The following is a 25,119-nucleotide window of genomic DNA, read 5'->3' as shown; positions in this document are numbered from 1 at the left end:
GCAGAAACTATAGTTTCTGCTTAATTTTTTGTATTACTGCTATGTACTAATAGCCTAATTGCAGTCCCCATTATTATCATTGGGGACTTTGGGCCCACTGATTTCCCCCTCTATAGTTTTCACTGCCAGTCCATTCCATATCACATTGACCCCCTCACTGCCAACTAACAGCACTCACTGTCCCTCCTCTCAGCACACTGAGCCCCTCAAATCACTGACCCAGGTACTGCCAACCTCACAGCACTTACTGACCCACCTCACAACCCCACATACTGCTCTCCTTACAGCACAACATATTGCCGTCCTTAAAGCATCACATGCTGCCACCTTCACTGCCCTCCTCGCAGCACCACATACTGTCCCCTCACAGCACCTCAACTGCCTATCTCAAAGTAAAGCACCCTCCTCCCCTCAAAGCACAGTACCCCTCTCAGCACAGTACCCCTCTCTCCTCACTTCATAGGACCCCTCTACCCTTACAGCACAGCACCCCTCTCAGCACAGGACTCCACTCCCCTCTCAGCACAGCACCCTACTCCTCTCTCAGCTCAGCACAGCACCCCTCTCAGCACAGCACCCCACTTCCCTCTCAGCACAGCACCCCTCTCCTACCCTCAACAGCTCCAGTAAACTTACCTGCTGGGGACATTGATGTGTTTATGCTGTGGACCCGCCAACGGGTCCTCAAGTGGCTCCGCCTCCCAGTCAGTATGATTCCGACTTGACATCATAACGTGATGTCGCCCTTACATGCCTCCAGGAGGCGGAGCAGTGCCAAGCCTCCTCTGAACAGCAGCACAGCGGGGGACCGAGTGAGTGACACTGTGACAGTAAATCACTGTCACTGACTGCGGCAGGGTCGCATGCCGGGTTGCAGCACCCTCCTCAGTGTGGCCCTCTACACTGCCTAATGGTAGAGCCGACACTGTATACAGGCACAACATCCTATTAGGTCCTTAGGGTGGATACACATCTCAACGACTTGTAATTGGACCGACTTTACATCCAATTTCCTTTGAGACCAGAACATACGATATTGAACGTACACACTGTCCAATATCGCATACAACCGAACTATATATTGTATCGTTTGATCATATACGATTTATTGCTGCTCCCGTACACACTACAACGATCACTGGCAACATATGACTTCACAATTGGCCAAATCAGACCTACATATTGTCTGATCGTCCCATTGGCTGCATGTACACACTACATGATTGGCACCTAATCGCATGCACCACGGCCGACAGGAAGATGTCGCATGCGACCCGCTGGAGCAAGCAATAGTGCTTACACACTAACCAATATGCCTGATTTGTCGTGCTGATATCGGCCAAGTGTTTATCCGGTCTACGATAGGTGTTCAAATGATATTTCTGACAAAAGTAGAAGAACCCGTGAAAAGAGACTGACATTTTCACATTATTTAAATAGACATCAGCAGGAATTTTCCTTAAGGAGGGAGGAAAGATCAAAATCAATTATCTTAGTCACAGTACTATTGTACACTCAATATTAGCCAGGCTCTGTTCCTTTTAATCTAGTCAGAGCACACATGGAACAACAGCAGGAAAGCGCTCTAGCATACAGTACACACATAATATAATAGAACATCACCTTTGCTAGTCCCAGGCTGAATCATTTTACCCACCCCTGCATTTCTTCACCAATTATATTTTATGGATTTAATATGAATTTAGGTGAATTTAGAGATGTATTATAGCTGTGTTTTTTAAGCCTATTTCTGTGTTTCATCTTGTTCAAGGCAAACATGTAGCGAAATTTTTCTTTTCTGCCCATTTAGCTAAATGCAACTAATCAGATGCTTCTGGCACACTGCAGCTCAATGTAAGTTATGTTGGGTACACACTATGCAATATGTCGATCAGTCAGCCGACGACCAACATATCGCATAGTGCATTGGCGGGTGTGTACAGACGACATGCCTGCGAACAACGTTGTTCGCAGACATATTGCATCTGCCTTGCACAGTTGATGCCGATATATCTGGCTGTGTGTACAGGAGCCCCGCCGACTGCCTGTACAATACAGTGGCTACAGGGACCTGCCGACACTCACATCTCAACTGGGCGGTCAAATTTAAATGGTCGCCCAGTTGTGATGTCAGCGCAGATACTTAGGGCCTCATTCAGAGGCGGTCGGAGGATGCAAGTGGTCGCTCAGAAACTGGGCGGCCACTTGCATCCTGACCGCCCGCCTCTGTTGCGGTCGTTAGGCTGTGGGTTAACACCCACAGCTCTAACGACCGCTCCGGTGATGGTCGCGATGGTCAGAGACCATCGCGACCATCGTGGCTTATGACGAGACCCTAGGGTAGGGTCTCCCTTGTCGTAAGCCCCGGAGAGCTTCTGGCTCTGTCAGAGCCGGAAGCTCTCCACTGACATCAGTAGTGATGTCAGTGGGGCCGCCCCCAAACGGTAGGCGTTCCCATGGAAAGCCTCCGTTTGAGCTGCCAATCAACATCAACAGCTCGCCCTCTTTGGATCGAGACCCGCTACGACCGGCGCTGTCGGTCGTAGCGGGTCTCACGCATGCGCACAACGGCGCCGTCGTGCGAATGCTCTGTGGGGGGCCATCGACCCGGTCCGAGCGCATCGGCGCTAACGACCGGGTCTGAATGACCCCCTTAGAGAGGCAGATTGGTAAGTGTGTATTGGCTTACCAATCGGCTGCTCGGCTTGCTGGTCCCTGGGTTGTGGCGGATAAGTCGCACAGGTGCGTACCGAGCCTTAATCAGATTTTTTTAAAGACCCAATTGTATACAATTTCATATTGTATAGTGATCTTTATTTTTTATTGTTAAATCTGTTTATGTGTATAATTTGTGTTAGGAATGCATCTTTAAAGCAGAACGTTAACGGCAGTATTTATGCAGGCTAAAGGTCAAATGTATTTTACTTTGCAATGTAATTTTTGTTCTTGTCAAAATGATAGAGAAATAATTATTATAGTAAAATTGTGCTCATTCCATCCAATAATATGGTTCTCCTCAAGGTAGGAGAAATGACAGGCCAGATTCTGAGTCAGATGCAGCTCCTTATACGGCTGCAGATAGGCGCACTGCGCATGCGCAGACGTGGATTTACTCATTATTGTGTATCTCCTGCAGTCGGACTGATCGTGGTCGAATCTCTCTTTGCGTGATATGGGTATTTCAAAGCAGCAACTGGGTCACACACAATAGATCTGTCTCATGGGAGCAGTGGCGTAACTAGGGTATTTGGAGCCCAGGGCAAATTTGAAAAGGGAGGCCCCCCCCATGTGGGCAAAAAAATGGGCGTGGTCACTTAAAAATGGGCGTGTCAACATGACACACCCCTTTATTTTCAAACTGAACATTCCTATCCATATGCACCTTAACCCCAGTAGTACCCCCAGTATGCAGTTGTGGTCCCTCTCATGCAGGCCCATAGTAGTGCCCCTTATACAGTATCCCCAGTAGTGGTCCCTCTTATACAGCCCCCAATTAGTTCCCCTTACTCAGTACCCCCAGTAGTGGCCCCCCCAAATGCAGCGCCCCACGTAGTGTTCCCACTTATGCAGTGCCCCCAGTAGCAGTCCCCACAATGCAGTGCGCCCAGTAGCGGTATCCCCTTATGCAGTGCCCTTTTATATAGTGCCCCCAGCAGTAGTCCCCCCCATGCAGTTTTCCCAGTAGTGGTCCCCTTATGCAGGCACCCTGTAGTGATCCCCCCTATCTAGTGCCCCCTGTAGTGGTCCCCGCAGTGCCCCTAGCAGTAAGCCCCTTATATAGTGCCCCCAGCAGTAGTGTCCCCCCCTCCCATGCAGTGCCCCCAGTAGTGGTCCCCCTGATGCAGGCTCCCAGTAGAGACCCCCCCCTATCCAGCGGTCCCTGTAGTGGCCCTTCCTATTATTGCCCCCATTAGTGGTCCCCCGAGTGCAGTGCCTCTAGTAATACTAGGCCCCTTTTAGAATGCCCCCAGTGGTAGTCCCCCCCCAAGTAGTAGTCCCCAGTAGAGTAGCCCCCCCCAGTAGAGGTCCTCCCAATGGCACCCCCAGTAGATGTCCCCCCCAGTAGTAGCCAACCCCTCCCCCGTTGTGCAGATAGGTAAGGTTTAAAAATAAATAAATATATATAAAAATATACTTACCTGATTCCACGCTGCTCCTGTCCGCGATGCCGATGCCGCTCCCGCCCTCCAGTCCGCCCGGGCTGGCGCGCTCAGCATTATGGGACTGACGTCATGACGTCAGTCCCATTACCCACTGTAGGAGCCGGACGGAAGTCCGGCTCTTGCAGTGGGTGCTGCAGCAGTCAATGAGAGTCTATCTGACTCTCATTGGCTGCTGTTTAACACACGCATCGCCGCCAGCGCTGGCGGCGATGCGTGTGTTATGCACAGCCTGAGCCCGCCTCCTGGCGCTATTGAGCAAGTGCTCAGGGGGAGGGAACGGGCTCAGGCGTGCAGCACAGGACCGGCGCTGGAAGCCTAGCGCCGGTCCTGTGCAAATGTGTAGTGCTGACCGCACTCATTGCGGTCGGCGCTACACTGGCTATCTAGGGCGGGCGGGCCGGTACCGTGGCCCAGGGCACGAACCCCGCTCGCCCTGCCCTAGTTACGCCACTGCATGGGAGTGTTGTGGGTGTGTAGCTAGGTATCTGTGCTATTCTGAGTCACACATACGGCGAAGGGAAGCCTGTTTATGACAGATCTCTTGCACCTTGCATAGGTACAAGTGCCAATACTAATGATGATGGCTGAGACTATAGACAGAAAAACAGAGGGCAGTGCTGTTTCCTGCTTGAAACCTTATAGATCCTCACATTAGTAATGTGGATTCTCAGATTAGCATAATGTAGTAAATCTGGCTCCAGCTGCATCCCTCATATACAGAGAGTTTGCATCCGACCCAGAATCAGGCAATCCGGCCCTATGTGTTTGGAGAAACAAACCAATAATAAATTAGGAATGTTTCAATTATTGGTCTGACATTTAGTATGTTTTGCAACTTGATATAATTGGGCTGGCTTGGCTTGCTGCCTGTTGCAGTTCATTAAAACAAATAAGTGAGTCCATTGAACCACTCAGTACATTTGTGTAGAGCATTTCGGCAACCTGTCACAAAAACTAAGCTAGTTAGAGAAGTACGTCCCTTTAAATGTGTCATTCTACAGAGGAGTGAAAAAGAGAATGATGGACACAGTTAGTTACGTATAATCCCTTCATTTATTTCTTGTATATTATTCAGCTCCGTAATACATATTCTCTGGTATATATTACTTCAAAATACTGGCATTATTCACTCTTTAAACTCCCTGCACTTACGTATGATTAATATATTTATTGATAATTTAGACTTTAAAACTTTGAAAGTTATGTAATGGGGTAAAGAGATCATTCTGCACACTTCTAGCGTGTCTTTCATGACTGAAAAACCTGATTGAAATTTCCAATTTTACGCCATGCTGTTTTGCCTCTTCTGAATAATTTATATTTCATATTGTATTAAAATATTGGAGAATGACCTTTTGCTAAAAGACTAACCAGCAGAAGAGCTTTAGCACTTGCTACTGCAGATCTGTTTCTAGCATTGTTTTGCTAAAGGACATAATAATCTAATCTGATTGTCTGCATGTGTGTTGTCCATATACCCTGTTCACTTTCAGCAATTCATTGTTGGATGGGAAAGTGTTATACAGAGTAACAGAAATACTGTAGTTATGACCAAAACACAGCTACAGTAGATCTTTGGTGCATCAAGGACTGGTACAAACCCACTGGATGCCCTACGCCTTGCCACCCCTTCTCCATTCTGAAGCGTTATAGCCCCCAACACGGAGCCGGTGCTACACCCCTACTGTGTCATACCTTGGCACTCCCACTATAGAGGAACACTGGAGAAGCAACAGCCAACAACTTCACTGATAAGAAGCTACTGACTGTCTTTCCCCTTGTCCGTGGCTGCCATTATGTGTGGGTATGCCATGGGAGCATTAAAATCACTGAATGTGTGGCATCATGTTACCAATTCAGGACAGAATGTATCAATTTTCAGATGAAAATTGCAATACATTTCACCCTCTTTCTTCTGTATACCGGTATCTGTAATCGTAGGTATGTAGGTAAACTTACCTACCGGGACAGCTCTTCCTGGGAGTCTAATTGTGCATGTGTGGCCATTGACCTGCTCATGCGCAATAGCTAGGGGCCTGGAGAAACCCATAGGCTTCTATAGGCAATGCCTTCTATACATGGCCAGGGCTGTAACTAGGGTAGTGCGACCAGTGGCACAGGGCACCGCAGGGCAGGGGCGCTGTTTGGATCAGTCAATATTCTGTTTATTATCATTCTCACTTGTAGCTTCCTCTTCTTTTATCTCAGCATCTCCTGGCTGCTCCTATCTCTTCCCTGGCCCTTCCCCATGAGACCATGTCAGTTTTTTCAGGTGTATGTCTTATGTCCCTATTTGAAAAATAGGGGGAGGCACCAATGCTCTTTCTGGCACAGGGCACCAATAAGTCTAGTTACGGCTCTGTACATGGCATTGCCTATCATGCAGACTCTCTGTAAAGTTATGCCTTCCGGAGCTTTGCTGCATACCGGCACTGCTCTGCAAAAAGACACAGCTGCAGCGGCAACTGCGTACATGTCTGAATCCGACCCTTTGTACCAGACTACCTGTATTTATAGTCACCAATAAGGGCTATATTTTTTTGAGTGTGTTAGATTTTCTAGAGGCATGTGACTACGCTGAAGTTTCACATATATACAGCCAGTGGTGGCTCCAGAGGGGATCGGTATGATTTACCGTCGGCCGCATGGTTCAAATCTTGACAGCGGCAGCCCAACATGGATGAAAATCCTGAACGGTGAGCTTAGGGGTGCCTAACCCTAACCTCCGCCCAGTGCCTAACCCTAACCCCTCTCTAATTGCCTAAACCTAACCCCCCCTTCCCCGCTGCCTAAACCTAAGTCTCCCGGGGGGGGTGCCTAACCCTAACCTCCCCCCGGAGGTGGCTAACCCTAACCCCCCCTTCCCCTAGCCTATACCTAACCCTAAGTCCCCCTGAGAGCCCCTAACCTAACCCTCCCCCCCACGCGAGGCTGTCCGCACCCGGCTTACCTTCGATCGGGATGCCGGACGTCGGGCTCCCGTCGTAGGTAAAATGAGAAGTGTCGGCATTTCGACGCCTGTCATTTAACCCTTGCCGGGATTAGACAGTCTGGAAGCCGGCGGTCGGGATTCCGTCTGTCGGTTTCCCTTCCAGAGGTGGAGCTACAGCACAATCCAAAATTCAAATAGGGAAGACACACCAAATGCTGCCAAACATCACCAGCCGGGACTCAGTGGCAGTTAGTGTGGCTCCCCTATTTTGAATTTTGGACTGCGCTGCAGCCCCAGCTCTGGAGCCACCACTGAAAACAGCCTTTGTTTTAGTATACTATTTTGGTGACTGCCTTCTTCTTTAGTACGGCTTCTTAGTTCTTTGTGCAACACCAGGATGCAATAATAGTTTATTTTCATTGTATCCTTTCCTGATTATTGCTCTTCTTTAATCATGCACCATTCATAAGAATATGTGTCCATTCTCTCTTTAAATTATTGTGTGTTTATGTTGATTTTCTGGGTACAATTTGAGAGGCGACTATGAAAATGGCATTATTCTATCAAATCTCAAGCATGCGGCCCTTTATGCATGTGATACAGGTCTGTGAACTGTTAGTATGTTTATATTGTAAGTATAAAATATTATATAGTAGCTATATAATAAATATGGATAAATCTAAAATATTTATTGTATATTCCTAATTCAGAATTGTGTTTATATGTTATTTATTAGTTTTTTGAATACAAAAATTTACAGTCACACAACACATATTGTATGTTCCCCAATTATTCAGACAAAAACATAAATAATAATTACCTCAGTAAGTAGACAAACGGTAATGTCAGCATGTGATCATATTTTTCCTCCCATTATCATATTCCCAATAATGTTCCCCTTTTATATAGCAAACATGACTGAAATAACCTTCCAACTCATCACATTATAGATATATATCCTGAAACACACTCTCATTAATATACTGTACTGAGGGCGTGATTCAGAGATGTACACTAATGCCACCGCATCTGCCAATTTGACACAGCGGTTGTGCAAAAATATTAAGATGCCCAACTGTGGCTTCACAAATCTAACAAAGACTCAGTATCCGGAAGTAATGCTATGGTCGCACAGAATGGGTCTGGGAACTCGCCCTGAAAACGCTCATGACACGACTTTGCTTGAGTCACACACACACTCCCCTTCCCCCATTGAGGACCACAAATGGTCCCGTCTGTCAATCACGTTGCGAATAAATGCTCACTGCGAGCGATGGCAGTAAAGGAACTTGAAGCATGCGCAGGGTGACGGAGATTTCTGATAATCGCTAAAGTACGCAAACATCGGCTTGCACCCATCTCTGAACCAGGCCCTAAAGCTGGCCACACACTAGACCAACTTACATCCAACCATCCAACTAGTTGATTGGTTGGAATGAAAATCTGGTAAGGTATGAAAGCAAATGACAATCAGCAATTTGCTCCCAAATGCCGGAAAATGGACAAAAACTGTTGTTTGAACAAATTATTTAGATCAAACATTTAACAAACTTGTCTGACGACCATTTTCATCTGTTTTCTGGCATTTAGGAGCAAATTGCTGATCATCATTTACTCCCATACGTTACCAGATTTTCATTCCAACCAATCAACTAGTTGGATGGTTGGATGAAAGTTGGTCTAGTGTGTGGCCAGCTTTAGACTATTGCTATAATTATGTTATTTATGGCTCGGTTTGAATAAAACTCTTTACAATAAATGAATTATATATCATATTAAACATTTTTTTCCCAGAACACATTAGTATTACTATTATATAAAATCAGAATAAGAATGTGAACAAGTAAAACCTTTGTAAGATTACACAGAAATTTTAATACCCACTTGAACATGGTGAATATGTCAGTCACATTTCAATATATGAAATGCAGTTTGTTTGACATAGAATTCTCAGATAAATCACTTCTGTGCATACGTAGAATATCACGGTGACCTTCATTTCCAACATAAACACTGAAATATATTTAATCATTTGTGATGGTGCCACATTTTATATGCATCCAAATTACAATTGCCACAAACCTTGCGCTGTGAATAATAGGCTGGAGAAATTATCTAATGTGATGTGAAAGCCATCCCGGTCATACTGACGACCATCACAAACCCCAAATGATAAGCACAGCAACACTTTTATCAGATTAATTTAATACATCTCTCAAGCATGAAGAAATATCTCAGCAATTAGCAATACCGCTTTACATGAACATTTAAATGACAGCTCTAATTTTCTAGTCTCAAGCAGTACAGACCAGCTGTCTAGAGATTTCAAATATAAAAGTATAGTGATCTCGTCTAAATGTTGTGGATGGTGACTGCTATCTTTGATACTTTAACTAGAAGACAGTCCAGACCTCAATCTAGAACGAGAGCTCAAGGAACAGGACAAAGCATCAGCACTGATATTTATTGGATGCAGCAAAGAAAAGGGTTTATGACAGGTGAATAGAATATTCCAAATAAATCTCAATAATTCAACAAAGCATCCATATTTAAAAATTCTGTTTTTTTTCAAGATTTATGGGCCTATTCATCATCACTTAATTTTTACAAAAGCAGGTAGAAATTAATATTTTCACGTGCAATTGTAAAAGTTACGTTTTCGGGCAATTCATCACGAAGATAAAGAAGGAGATATCACAGATATTTCCTACTTACCTTCTTCTGGCGGAACGGCCCACTGTCCCCATACACTTGTATGGGGACAGAATTCCTCAAGCTCCAAAAATATAATATTTTCGGAGCTTGAGTGCGGGAGTATTTGCCATTGGCGAATGCTCCCAATACCCGTTCCTTCCCTATGGGAAGAAGGTCCAGGTTGCGAAGAGGCATCCTTTCGGACCCCTCCGCCCCTGTCCGGCTCTTTCCGAAGGACCCCAATAAATAACATCATGAATAGGCCCCTTAGCCAATTAGACTTTCCGCACTCTTCTATTATATACAAATGTATGTAAATTGGATTTTATTGGTTTATTACTCAACCACACTTAGGTTAGTTGTAGGGTCACTCTAAATATATATTTCATTCAACTCCAAAGCAGGAGCATTTCTCAATCACTTCTGTTGTTGTCTCCATTTCTTTAGTGAGCATTTTCACGTTTAACAATTTAAGTGAGTCTAGTCCATAGTCCTCTGTTGTAGAGCCTAAGGGGCGATTCAGAAACGCTTGCTAGGCTGCGTTCACTCGCAGCTGGCCAATTTTCGCTAACTGTGCATGCGTATGCATCGCAGTGCGCGTGCGCAAGCCAGTCATGTCGATTGGGAAGCGATCGTACGCCAGCCTTATTCTTGATGTTAGGTTGAGTGCCGTTTGTGGGTTGTGACAGGGGCTGGTCTATGAAAACGGGGGAGAGGATGTGCGAACACAGGCGTGCTTGTGCATTCTAACAGCGTTTATGGGCGTACATAATTAGCATGGAAGCGTCATTGTATCATTGTACACATCACCTGGCTGTATTTCACACTGCAGTGATCGCAGTGCTTGCGGCGGGGTAGGGTCGACGTCAAGGGCTGCGAGCAGCTCTGATGGCTCTTGATGTAACTGATAAATCATACACTTCCTGGAGATGACGTGTGCTGCGAAAAGAAGGGGGCATCTTTAGACTGGCGTGAGATTGCTCTGCTGTCGCATGCTAAGATATAGAGCCTGATTCAGACCTGCTTGCAAGCGCTATGCGCTTGCAAGCAGGTCAATGGCCGGGCAGTGCACACGCGCCGCGTGAGCAAGCCCTGGAGCGAGAGAGAAATTCTCTCGCTCCAGGGCTCACTACAATCGGGGCGGCTGTCGATCGACAGCTCACCCCGTTTTGTAGGCGGGGTGAGGGAGTGGCTGGCCAAACGGAGGCGTTCCCGAAGGAACGCCTGCCATTTGGGGGCGGCCCTACTGACATCACGAGTGATGTCAGTAGTGAGCTTCCGGCTCTATTAGAGCCGGAAGCTCACTGGGGCTTGCGGCAGACGAGACCCTACCACAAGGGTCTCGTCGCAAGCTCGATGGTCGTGACCATCAACTGGCTGCTCGCTAAAGCTGTGGGTGGTCACCCACAGCTTAGCGAGCGGCCAGGAGGCCGGCTTAAAAAAAACGTCCGCCCTGATTCAGAGCGAGCGCTCGCTTTTTGCGAACGGCTCTGAATCAGGCCCATAGTCCTCTAGCCTGGTCGTGCAATCGCTTCATATGCATATATTAGTAGCATGACGGCTGCGTGCGATCGCAGCTTAGCAAGCAGGTTTGGTTCTTAGTTTTGTAGTCTTTTGCTGCTTATTTAAGCAATTTTATATGATAATAACCGACCTTTCGATGGTTGCTAGCCATTGGATGTAGCTTCCCAATGCCTGTCCAATGTCTGGCTGTGGAACGGGGGCACAAACCCCTGCTCTGCATAGCAGAGCAGCGGGTGAACAGCAGAATAGATGCCGTGCGTATGTGGGCAGCCCAGGATCTCAGAGTGCTGGGCACGCCCCCACAGTGACGTGGGCAAGGGTGCCATGAGGCCCCACCCCTTTCCTATAGGTCCCGCACCCTTTTCTGTCGGTAATATAACCATTGCAATGGTTATAGTATGGAATTGTTGTGATCGCATCGCATGATTTGATGTCATAAGGCTGGAAACTATTCGATGCAGGGCTTTCGATATCCATCCCTAGCTCAGGTACAGGGAGGTGGTGTCGCCAACTGGGGAGGTGTGGTCAGACCCCCTCCTTAGTGGTTTTTCTGAGCCCACTAATAACCCTGCAGCCTGGGTCTGAACTACCAAGTGCTCTGGCTCCCCATGCGTTGCCCTGTAGTGCTGGGGAGCTGGGAGCTAAGCTGCACAAAGGTTAACCCCTTCAGTGCAGCAACTGCCATTTTGTCCACTTGTGCCCGGTCTTTGGCCACACACCTTTTATATAAATATGGAGGTATCGGGATGCAATTTATGGTGAAAAATTTTAAAAATTATCCACTCTGTTGCTGGATTGTGTTATCTGTGGAAATAAGGGATAGAGCCGGATATAGATCAGCTGACTGCCTCACTGAGGATGGAGAAGGACAGGAGTCACATGACTGAGAGGATATTACATCTCACCCTGGAGATCATACACCTACTGATTGGTGAGGTGAGGGATTTAGGGGGAGTGTCTCACTGATATCACTATTATCTCTATGAATAAAACAGGGAACTGTGAGGAGGTGAGGGATTCTGGGAATGCATACCTCCCAACACTCGGAGTCCCACAGTTGGGACTGCCGCGCACCGAAAAAGGGCGTGGCCTGATCGTAAAGGGGCATGGTCTGCTGACACACCCCCTGTTTACATCACTAATGGGGCGTGCCCAGCATCTCCGAGATTCTGGGCTGCCCCCGGGTTTCCCCCCATACTGTGAATAGATGCTGTGCGCAGGCACACAGCATCTATTCTCGCTCTGCATACCCGCTGCTCTGCTATGCAGAGCAGCGGTGTATGCTTCCCCCAACTTCCCCCCCTCCGCGGGACACTGCGGCCCACTGGTGGGACATCGGGACAGTCCCAGAAAAAACGGGACATTTGGGAGGTATGGGAATGTAAACTTGACATCACATATCTGTTATAAAATAGGGCCTGTTTGGTGAAATATGGTATTCTGGGAAAGTCACAGTGACATCACTTTTATCATTATTAATATTAACCTCTGCTTCAGACAAGATACTCCCCATAAAATCTAATTTCTGGTTATATGATCACTAGACCTTAATGCTTACGCTGAAGAAATATAATGAGAGTCTAGTGGGTAAATTTACTAAAATGAGAGTTTTTAGAAGTGGAGATGTTGCCTATAGCAACCAATCAGATTCTACTTAACTTTTAACTAGCACCTTCTAGAAGATAATAGCTAGAATCTGATTGTTGCTATGGGGAACATCTCCACTAAACTCTCTCACTTTAGTAAATTTACCCCTAGGAATGGGGAAGATCTCCCCTAACTTGTCTTTCATAACTTCAGGGACACCAGTAGCGCATGCAGGGGCGGGGGTTTGATCACCCAGAAACCCCCCTGACAGATGAGACGAGCGAGTGCTGTTATTTTAAGCCCCACCCCCTTGCGGCAAAATGCTGCGATTTGTGGGTCAATCTGGTGGAGGCTGAGATAATATGATGCAATTCCATTAAAATCGCATCATTTGGCCATGCCCCTTCTCGATTGACCCGCGAATCTCAGCATTTTTCCGCTAGGGGGAGGGGCCTAATGACAGTTCCAGCAGGTCCCGTCCCCATGTCTACCACCTGCAGCTGCTGCCAGGTAAGTGTGTGAGTAATGAATGTTTGATGTGTATGTATATATGCTTGTATGTATGTATATATATATATATATATTATAATCTGGGTGTATAGTAACACTAGGTGGCAAACACGATGCGTCACTCCAGGGCTTAGTTTCTAAAGGAATTTACTTCAAGTACAATTCAACGTTTCGAGGCTCAAATGGCCCCATCGTCAGGATGAGGGAGTCCCTCTTTCAAATGATGAGGCATCTTAGCATCATTTGACTGGTGATGTATCAGACAAAGTGCTCCCTTTAGTAGTTAGTGTCTCTTGTTTACCAGTCAGTGACTAAAATTACACACAGTAAATAACCTTTCCCACAAACTGGGGGTATCTAATGCCCAGATCTCTTCTTGTGCCAAATAATAAAATGGGTCCCCTCGGTGCCGCCATAAGGATGGCCAATCAGCGCACATGCTGCTGAAAGGACTGATGGAGAGACATCCATAGTCTCCTAAGCACAAGATGATTACATTCCTGCCATTTCCTCTGTGATCTCCTTTGTATCCATGAGACCTGAGCTCCAAACCTCAGCTCTTGCTCTTATTCTGGGAGCTGACATCTTGTTTCTTAAGCTCATGTGCGAAATACTTGAGACAGAGGCCCTGATTCAGAGCCGGACGCTCTGACAGAGCGCTCGCTCTGAATCAGGGCCGTCCCTCTTAGTTTTTAGAGCAGCCTCCTGGCCGCTCGTATAGCTGTGGGTGACCACCCACAGCTATAGCGAGCGGCCAAAAGGATGGTCGTGATGACCATTGCGACCATCGGGCTTGCGACGAGCCCTTGTGGTAGGGTCTCGTTGTTGCAAGCCCTGGAGTGCTTTCGGCTCTATCAGAGCTGAGAGCACTCCCACTGGGAACGCCTCCGTCTGGGCAGCCACGCCCACCAAAGGGGGCGTGCTGTCACTCACCATCGACAGCACGCCCCCTTTGTAGCGAGACCCATAGCGACGGCTTAGCCGTCGCTATGGGTCTCGCGCATGTGCACGACGGAGCCGGCTCTCTCGTGCGCATGCGCACTTGGCCAACATCAACCCGCTTGCGAGCGGGTCTGATTTAGGCCCAGAGGCCCCAATTTAGAGCCGGACGCTCTGACAGAGCGCTCACTCTGAATCAGGGCCGGCCTTCTTGTTTTTTAGAGCGGCCTCCTGGCTGCTCACATAGATGTGGGTGACCACCCACAGCTTTAGCGAGCGGCCAGGAAGATGGTCGCGATGGTCAAGACCATCGCGACCATCGGGCTTGTGACGAGACCCTTGTGGTAGGGTCTCGTTGCCGCAAGCCCCAGAGAGATTTTTCGGCTCTCTCAGAGCCGCAATCTCTCCCACTGACATCACTCGTTATGTCAGTGGGGCCGCCCTGGCCCGCCCACCAAAGGGGGCGTGCTGTCACTCAACATCGACTTACTTTCTTACAGCACTGTGGTCTTGGGTTCGATACCTGCAACTTTGTGGGCACTCAGATATGAAAGAGGGGAGTCTGCTTTTTCAAATGATGTGGTCCACTAGTAGCTATTATATAGTAATCACCTGTGAGGGGGGAAAGGCACACTGTGCCCCATCTCCCCCATAGTGTCCCGCACACATGAGGGCACCCTGTCTTAAAAGTGGGGAGTATCCTTCAAGCGCAGATTTATTTTTTTATCAAGTCCTACACATAGGATCTGCTTTCTACTATTTTATAGCGAAACAAGTAGCACAGTGTTTTTTTGTGGTGCTTTTTCGGCCATTTGGGTTAAAAAAAATGTTGACATGTTAGAATGAGTTAAAAGTCTAATGGTATTTTATGAAAACACAAAAATATTCTAAAAAAAACCCAAACAAACAAGGTATCAACAAATCTGTGATTTTGATGTTGGAATGTGGCGAGCGCTAACGGGGAAAAAAGGCCTCAGCACAGGGGTGAGAAAACTCTCAGCACTGAAGGGATGTAAATAGCTGGGTTGGGCACGGGATGCTGGCGCTCGGGATCCCGGCGGCTAAAATCCTGACACCGGCATCCCTACAGGATTAGGATATCTACAACTGTGGGTAGGTATCCTAACCCCCCCCCTTCTCCCTATCCCTCCCTCCCCACTGCCTAAACATTACCTTCCCCAGCGCCTAAACCTAACCTTTCCCTCCCCGCACCCTAAACCTGACCCTCCCCCCTTACAGGGGTATTCAATATGAAACGTTAACTTCACTGTCGTTTCATATCGGAGTTTTTACCTGCGTTAAAGTATCGGGCGCGCTCCCGCTGATCCCCGTATTCAATATAAAATTAACGAAAACGGGAAACTCCGAAGTTGGATTTGCGTAAAGTTATTAATTTTTCCTTAAAATAATTGTAATAATTGTTAGGGGGTAAAGTTGTAAAACATGGGGGAACACTATGGGTACCCCCGTTTTAGCCTTTAATTGAAAGTCGGGGATTTAAATAGCCGCAGCAGGTGTTTTTTTCCCGACATTGAAGAAGTGATGCAGAAGAGCACTTAGGTTATTTTTTTTCGTTTTTTTAAGTGGTCCCATCAAATTTGGGGTACATGAAAATGGGTACTAGCATATTTTTAAGTCCCTAAAGTAAGTTTTTACAAATTCTGCATTTGTGCACCTGCCGCTATAATTCTATTCTTCAAAACATCTGCCGCATACTTGCAGAATAGCCCTGAACCTATTTCCCTATTGTTAAACAATTTTTTCCCCTTTTTTTTTTCACCCCAAATTTTAAATTAATTTTTTGGGGTGTCCCTATTTTTTTTAAAAACTTTTTTTGACACAGTTCTTTTTTAAATGTCATTCCCAGGGGTGCAGGCTATTTTTTTTAAGCCTGCACCCCTAAACCCCAATTCTGCACTTTTTTTCGACACCTATTCAATGGTGAAAAATTATCCCTGTTTTTTAAAAAATGACCCTTAAAAAAACGTGAATTTTTGGGAAATATGCCAGGGACCCCCCTAAAGATGTCCAGACATGGGGGATCACTATGGGTAACCCCGTTTTTCCCTGCAAAAGAAAGTCGGGTTTTTAAATAACTTTGCAAGGTGTTTTTTCCTGCCGCGGCTATTAGAAACCCTGACTTCCTTCAGGAGTTAAAAATGGGGGTACCCATAGTGATCCCCCATGTCTATACATCTTTAGGGGGTCCCTAGAATATTTCCCGAAAATTCCCGTTTTAGTTAACCTGTAAAAAAATTTGTAAAAAATAAAAAAAAAAATTACATAAGGTCCCCCCCCAAAAGCCAAACCAGCCCCACGCTTGCCAGCCAGTGTTGGTTTCTAAAAGTACGGGGAAAATGTGTAGGGTTCCACCGTATTTTAGAAACCAAAACCAGGCTGTAGGGACTAGTGCTGGTTTTAAATATAGGGGGCAAAAACGACGTGGGGTACCCCTTATATTTAAGACCAGCACCAGACCCAACTGACCGGGGTGTAATGCCACAGCCCGGAGACCCAATCACCGGGGCTCCAGGTCCAAAGCATTACACCCCAACTTGGTCAGCGCAAGCCATTGATCTCGGGGGAGTCGGGGACCCCCCAAAAAAGGGTCCCCCCTCTCCCGAGCACCACAGGCTTACGCTGAAGCCTGGGGCTCTTCCCCATACCCCTTGCTTGGTGGGTATGGGGGTAATAGGGGGGCCAAATAATGTAACACTATTGTACTTTACAGTGGAACTACAAGTGCCAGCATGCCTGCCATTTTCCACTTGTAGAACTACAAGTGCCAGCAGACATGCAGCACCTGTAATTTCACTGTAAAATAAATAGTTAAAAAAAGACAAAACACACACACCGTGCCCAGTATAAGTTTATTACATACACCTACCCATTCACACATACTTACCTATACCAGAAATTTAGGGAACCTTCTCCAGTAGAGATCCATGGTACCAGGCCCTGCAAGAAAGATTTCATACTCACCTACATCCAGCGCTGGTCTCCGCAGTAATCCATGGGATTAAAAAACAAAAAAAACGAGTTACACGATCCACGCTACAAGCTATCTGTATGTGTGTTGTCACACATACAGACAGCTCCAGAATGTCCGCTGCCGGGACTTCACGGGGCATTGCAGTCCCATCAGCCAATCAGCGGCAGCGTTCACTGTAGAGCGCCCGCTGATTGGCTTCGGCAACTGACAGTTCCCACGTGGGTGAAATCTTCGTTACAGGGCCAAATTTGAAGGATCTTTACTGGACAAGGGGACAGAAACTTCTGGTATAGGTGAGTATGTGTGAATGGGTAGGTGTATGTAATAAACTTATACTAGTCACGGTGTGTGTGTTTTGTCTTTTTTTAACTATTTATTTTACAGTGAAATTACAGGTGCTGCATGTCTGCTGGCACTTGTAGTTCTACAAGTGCAAAATGGCAGGCATGCTGGCACTTGTAGTTCCACTGTAAAGTACAATAGTGTTACATTATTTGGCCCCCCTATTACCCCCATACCCACCAAGCAAGGGGTATGGGGAAGAGCCCCAGGTTTCAGCGTAAGCCTGTGGTGCTCGGGAGAGGGGGGACCCTTTTTTGGGAGGTTCCCGACTCCCCCGAGATCACCGGCTTGCGCTGACAGACTTGGGGTGTAATGCTTTGGACCTGGAGCCCCGGTGATTGGGTCTCCGGGCTGTGGCATTACACCCCGGTCGGTTGGGTCTGGTGCTGGTCTTAAATATAGGGGGTACCCCACGTCGTTTTTGCCCCCTATGTTTAAAACCAGCACTAGTCCCTGCAGCCTGGTTTTGGTTTCTAAAATACGGTGGAACCCTACACATTTTGTTCCCCGTATTTTTAGAAACCACCACTGGCTGGCAAGCGTGCGGCTGGTTTGGCTTTTGGGGGGGACCTTATGTAATTTTTTTTCTAAATTTTTACACATTTTTTTTACAGGTTAACAAAAATGGGAATTTTCGGGAAATATTCTAGGGACCCCCCTAATGATGTCTAGACATGGGGGATCACTATGGGTACCCCCATTTTTAACTCCTGAAGGAAGTCAGGCTTTCTAATAGCCGCGGCAAGTGCATAAATGCGACTTTGAAGAAAGTGGTGCAGAAGAGCATTAAGAATTTTTTTTTGGGAAAAATAACTATGCCCAGCAAATTTGGGGTACTTGAAAATGGGGTCAGCATATTTTAAAGTTGCTAAACAGACTTGAAAAAATCGTGAAAAACCCACTTGCGCAAGGAGCTGCAATGAAAAAAACACCTGGGGCATACTTGGGGACCCCCCCAGAGTCAAGTTCGCTATTTTTTAACTTTGTTCCCCAACATTTCTTTTTTTGGCCGCCAAATTCAAAGTGCTTTTTTTGGGGTGTCCCGATTTTTTTTTTTTTTTTACACAGATCGTTTCAAGGGGTCATTCTGAAGGGTGCAGGCTATTTTTTTAAGCCTGCACCCCTAAACTCCAATTCTGCACTTTTTTTCGACACCTATTCAATGGTGAAACTTATCCCCGTTTTTTATCTTCGACTTTTCAAAACTGCGATAAGTCTTTGATATTGAATAAGGTGTAAAAGTAAAACCTCTGATGATGACGTCATAGCTCCGATATTAAAGCAAAAACTGACTTATCGCTCCCTTATTGAATACCCCTGTTAGTGTTTAACCCTAACCCTTCCCCTAGTGCATAACGCCTAACCCTAGACCTGAGCCTCCCCTCCCCCCACTACTTACCTTCGGGATGCCGGCACTGGTATTCTAATCGTAGACATCCCTTGTACCGGGATTATGACTGCATCCCAATTAGCCTGGTGCTTATACTGTATAATAGGTTAAAATCACTGCCAGAATCTCCGCTCTCACTGCAGCAGTATCTGTATGTTACAACTGAAGCGAAGGCTTCAAAGGGGATTGTCACTCTGGCTAAAGGTGAGGAACCCTATGTATAATCCATGTGTACTTATGTACAATGATATTGTTCTAATTATAGCAATCGGGGTAACATAGCATGGGATTTTTGGAACTGCGGTCTAATTACTACATCTTATTAGTGTGGCTTTCAAGCCACAATATACATGTAATATGGTAAGCCTGTAAGTCTTTGATTACATTTTTTTTACTTTATTACTTATAATAAGGACAATATACGGCCCTTGTGAAGGTTAGCGTTCCGCCCACCCGCCCACTGTAGTGTATCAGGTTACCTATCGCTGCAATATAGTATTCCCGTTTTATAGGAGCATTTTCTTATATGTGCTGCAAACCTAAAAGGTGCTCCAAGCAGCATGTTTCACTAATACATCATTTATTATATAGCAGACTATTGGATGCAGAGGTCTCAGCCCAGTCCAGTGATGCTCAGCAGGCTATTGTGAGCATACCAGTGATGTCATAATGCCACACAGCCCTACATAAGGGCTGACTAGACAGTGGCAGCCATTTTGTGGTGATAGTTTGTCCCACAGCGCTACTCTCTGAGTATTTTGTGACTATGTGATAGTTGAATTACTACTGGTAAGTCTATCTTACCTTTTTATAAACACTATGCATAGAGTCCATATAACATCGATGGGACTCTGCATGAAGTCAAGAAGAAATTACCCATCATGCTGCCCTCCAGGGAATTTATCCAGAACATAGAGTATGATCTTCAGCTGCTTAAGCACTTCTGTTCCCCACTGTTAATGGAAAGTTTACCTGAGATCATCAACAACATGGCACCTGAAAAACTGATGTACACCATCGACAAGCTAAGTGATGTTCTACGTTACAAGTGTCTGTCCACTAATGAAACGTACATAATCTATAATTTTTTCTGCCATGTGTTAGAAATAAGGAAGGACGCAGACACCTTGTTTACGGAGCATATAGTGCCCATCGTCCTAAGTTCCATGGTGGAGGCAGAGCAGATGGACAGTGATGGCCCTTGGCTTGCAGCAAGTAAAGTTATCTTCCTTTTGGCCAGACATTACATGGTGATTACCATCTGGGAGCTGCAGAGCTTTTTACAGGCGTCCTCGCACTTCCCTCCACTTTCAGCACTTACCACACTGGCTGCTGTAATATCATATACAAGCGTGCCGCTCACTGTCGTGGGTTATATGTTGCCTGGAATATGTTCTTTCATGGAATCTGCAACTGATCCCAGCACCCAAAGAATTCTGGCTATAATCATTCACAATGCTGCTCTGGCTCTGGAATCTACAGCTGTGCTAGAAACACCAATCAGAGGATATTTGACTAAAGCCTGTGCCCTGCTGAACACCTGGGAAACCCAAAGCTGCACTAATACTGAGACTGAGGATATAATACTGTCCGTCATAGTACAATTAGAGGTTTTGCTGGACGACCCATGCAGAAAATCTATGCAGAGTACAGAACAAGGAGGCACAATACCACTTCTTCCTTTTGGAACAGGCAAAATCTGTCAGCCAGTTCTGATTGAGGCGGCGTACAGTCAGTGTCTATCTGCTGATGACTATGTTAAAAGTCTTGTCCGCAGCGGGATCTGGAAGGACATTTTGGATCATCTTATGCCTCTGTGGAAGTCTAGTAACACGCACAACAATATGACCATCGCCAGTATTTGTACAGCTCTCCTGGGCTATCCAGACTGCGTCACTGGACACATTTATGATGTGGTCATGCAGGAGATGCTAGCCAGGTTGAATGACATCGATACCAATGTTTGCATGAAAGTACTTGAAGGCATCACAAATTCCACCAGGGGATCACCAGACCACGCCCAGCGATACAGAAATGTATTTATTACAACTATTCTGCAAAAAATTAAAATGAGAGACCAGAAACTGCTCCCTGCTCTGCTAAAAACACTACTGGCGGTAATACAGATGTGTCATCATAAAACCTGGCAGAAGTATAACGAAGTTCTCAGTCACATCATCAGATATTTGGACTATGGTAACCGTGACATCCAGCTGTATGCAATTATACTGTTTGGGGAGATAGTTGACAGATGCAGGGTGTTCCCAAGGAGTCCCGTCAAGAGGCTGATTATAGAACGGGGCCTCTTACTCATGGTGATGAACCTTCATAGCCAGGACATGGACATCACGTCTGCTGCAGTGGTCAGTCTCAACCGATGCCTTCCTCACCTGGGCTGCAAGGCCATGGTGCTGGAAGAGGACAGCGAGTGGAAGGACATCACATACATGCAGGGTGTTTATCGGAAACTGGCAAGGCGACATCTCCTTAAACCAATGCTGCTAAGTGCAGTAGAACATCTGGTCATATCATCAGATATATGGGGAACAGTAAGGCATATTAATGCCATAAAGGATTATATATCCTATGAGGAGCTCACTGCGACTGACTACAAAGACTTGTGGTGTGGTCTAGAGAGGGCACATCACTCCTATTGCTCAGATAGACTGGAGGCTGCCAGGAGGGCATCACAAGATCTTGGACAGAAGTGGAAGTCTCTAGCGAAAGTCTGAAGAGCTTTGCCACCATCACGGCATCATGCCATATAACAACGTTGGCCAATGATGTCTTCAACTTCAATATTCTCTGCATATTTGTGTGGCACCAAGTCCCTGCTACCTGATCAGAAGGTGTCACATCACAGCCACCTGTGCTGTTCCCAAGTATATTCGGCTCTACCACTGTGATCAAGTACAACCTTCTTCTGTCGCAGGGGTCTGGGTCCATGAGTAGCATCATCAAGGCTTCTCCTGATTTACATCTGCAAGGCCCCAACGTTGTGGCAGTTAGCATCATACCAGTAAGTGCTGTCTCCATCAGTTCTCTTATTTGGAGGGGATATTGTGTAGCTTCTATCATTTTTAACAGATAACTTTCTATGTTCTTTTAGAGAATCACCGGAGCACAGAGCTGTGACTGAGCAGATGGGGAAACTTACATAAACCTGACTGCGCTCTCTGCTGCCATCTCCAGAATTGGAGTTTGATACATCTATATCTGGGTTGTTTATGTCCATGACGTGCTCTTATTGAGTTTTATTATATCTCTATCACTCTCTTTGTGGTTAATAAATGGTATGTAAACTTCCAAACGGAGTCAGTTCATTTGTCAGACCAGTGCTCTATCTATAGACGCTTTGGCCCTCATTCAGACCCACTCGCAAGCGGGCGCACGTACGTTAGGCGTACGTACAAAAATATTTAAATTCAATGGCTCGCTCGTATTTTCGTTCGCATCTAAAATTCCTCCCTAAACTCTGACGACCCCTCCTCTAACTAACGAGCGTACGAAATAGCGAGCGTACATCCCCGAAATGGCTTGAAAGGAATGCACGCACAAGTATAAACAGGAAGTGGCCTTGTCAGATGTCGATTACCTGCTCCTTTATTCTGCCTACCTCCCTCAATCGTATCATGCCAATCAATGTATCAATTAGCTTAATTGTTTTTTTTTTTTCAACACAATGCAAGAAACTTTACTCTTGTCCGTGTTTGTGTTTACCCGCAGAATACGTACGGATGAAACATTCGCTTTTATTGTTCAAAAAACATGTGAACCACAATTAAACAATTGTTCTATTGCTGTGGATCCCCGCATATTTCCCTGGGTTCATTTCTTTATTTAAATTTGCTTACGCATGTCACTGCATCAAGCCTATCATAACTCTCCAGAGATTTCTGGCCCTGTCGAACACATGACTCATACACTAACCAATAAAATTGCTCCTGTTAATTTCCAAAATACATTAGCCAATCAGAAAATTTTTACACACTTTATCAAAAATGATTTTTAAGAAAAACACCATTGCCATCATGAGAGCTTCCGCATTCACCAGGCGCGAGCTGCTGGTGCTTACGGAGGTCATGGATCGCCGGATCACCAGCCAACCTCAACCCATCACCAACCGGCAGAAGCGCTCCGCGTATGCGGAGGCACGGTCCCGCCTGCGGTCCTTCGGCTCATGCCGCAACATCGGGCAGCTGGAGCGCAGGTGGTCCGACCTGCAACGGCGAACGCCCCGCTTGCTGGCATGCTTTCGCATGCAGATCCTGGAAAGTAAGTGTTATGTATTGTGGTTTTAATGTTTGTGTTTGTGGGGCAAACTGCGTGTGCATGTTTTCCTGTCTGTCCTATTTATTATTTGTACTCATATCTGCGTGTGCATGTTTTCCTGTCTGTCCTATTTATTATTTGTACTCATATCTGCGTGTGCATGTTTTCCTGTCGTCCTATTTATTATTTGTACTCATATCTGCGTGTGCATGTTTTCCTGTCTGTCCTATTTATTATTTGTACTCATATCTGCGTGTGCATGTTTTCCCTCTATTTCTGATTTATTCATTCTACTCCTATTTGGCTTATTTTTTGGGTTGTTTTTTTTTTTTAGTTTTGGTCCCCGGATTTGTCCATAAACTAACCGCAATTTCTTTGACATATTTTAGGGGGACAGCCAAGACTCCGCCGTCACCGTCCGTCCAGACGGCGTTCCCGGCCACTATCCCCAACCCCCAGCCAACACTCCACCCCAAATCTTTCCCCTATTCCCCACTCCTCCCCATCCTTCCCAGACCCTCTCCCGGAAATGTCGGGCCTCCTTCCCCTCCGTCCCACTTCCCCCTCTCCTCCACCCACCCCTCTTCCAATTACCCCCTCCCCGGAGTCCATCATAACTCCTCCCCATTCTTTGGGGAATGACGGATCCTCCGAGGAGGATCATGGAGGCATTTCCGGAGCTCCCGTTTTGGCTCCCGGTATGTTTTTATTTTGTTTTTTTTTAAAGCACAAACTGTTTGTATGTAATCATGTGTCGTGCCTTTCTTCGTGTTTTTGTGGCTTGACTTTTGGTGATTTTGCAGTTTGCCTTTACCTCTTCCTGGTGATTTCAACATACACATATCACACCTGTGGGAATTTGTACATAGGCCTTGTATTTTTGGCAGCACCCCCTTTTTTTTTTTTTTTTTAGGTTTAGGAGTGATTTCGTTGTGTTTTTGTTTTTTTAATGTGGATTCCCTATTGTTGTATTAACCCACACACTTTTCTCACTCACAAAGGAACAGAGGCGTCGGCAAGAGGTGGCGGATTGTGTTGGCCAGATGCGCCAACATGTAATTGGCATTCTGGTGGCCCTCGACCGGCTGTCTGGCCTCCTTCGCCAGTAGTTTTTTTATTTTTGTTAACGTTTCAAAATAAATTTATTCAGACAAATATACGTTCTGGCTCATTTTTGAAATCCAAAACCAAGATAGTTTAGCATGACATAAGTAGACTGTTCCTGCAAGGATTTCCCTTTTTTAAAAGTTAGATTGTGTTTTGTCTTTGTATGTCAAACAGACACAAGAAACACATAACAGTAACAATGTCATTTTCCTTTTTGGGTGTAGTGTCAATTACATATTTCTACATTTTACAGGTTCCTAGTTGGTGCGCAAGCTGCTTAGGCCAATCTTACAAATCCCAAGGTTGGGCCAGGCTTCCTTTTGGTGTGGGTTGGGAAGCTGAAAACATATTTCAGTTTAGCTCAACTGGCGTCAGTACTGGATTACCCCTTAGTCAAATGTAACTTGTGTTAACCTGGTTACACTTGCTGTTAACGTCCCAAAAAAGGAAGACCATTTCACTCTCCAAACATTTATTCACAACATAACAGAGAAAACAAAGTGGTCACTCCCAAAAAAAGAACACAGTGATAAATTCAAATACAACACATACCAAGAAATAATTAAATAAAAACAAAAAATCAAGAACTGGTTGACGAAGGACCATGCCAACATGATTCCACAAACATGGCGTTGCGATATGGGTTCCAGAATATATGCCCAAAAGG

General features: G+C 45.9%; 1 protein-coding gene across 3 annotated transcripts in view; it reads right to left on the bottom strand.

Annotated features, from left to right (window-relative positions):
- LOC148513720 (neuronal acetylcholine receptor subunit alpha-7-like) overlaps nt 1–25,119 on the bottom strand; it is a 248,064-nt gene that overhangs the window by 66,118 nt on the left and 156,827 nt on the right. The window lies entirely within an intron of this gene.

The sequence above is a fragment of the Taudactylus pleione genome, unplaced genomic scaffold, assembly GCF_031769625.1.
Source record: "Taudactylus pleione unplaced genomic scaffold, aTauple2 ptg000273l, whole genome shotgun sequence".
Classification (NCBI taxonomy): domain Eukaryota; kingdom Metazoa; phylum Chordata; class Amphibia; order Anura; family Myobatrachidae; genus Taudactylus; species Taudactylus pleione.
This window is presented reverse-complemented; position numbering and strand designations above follow the sequence as displayed.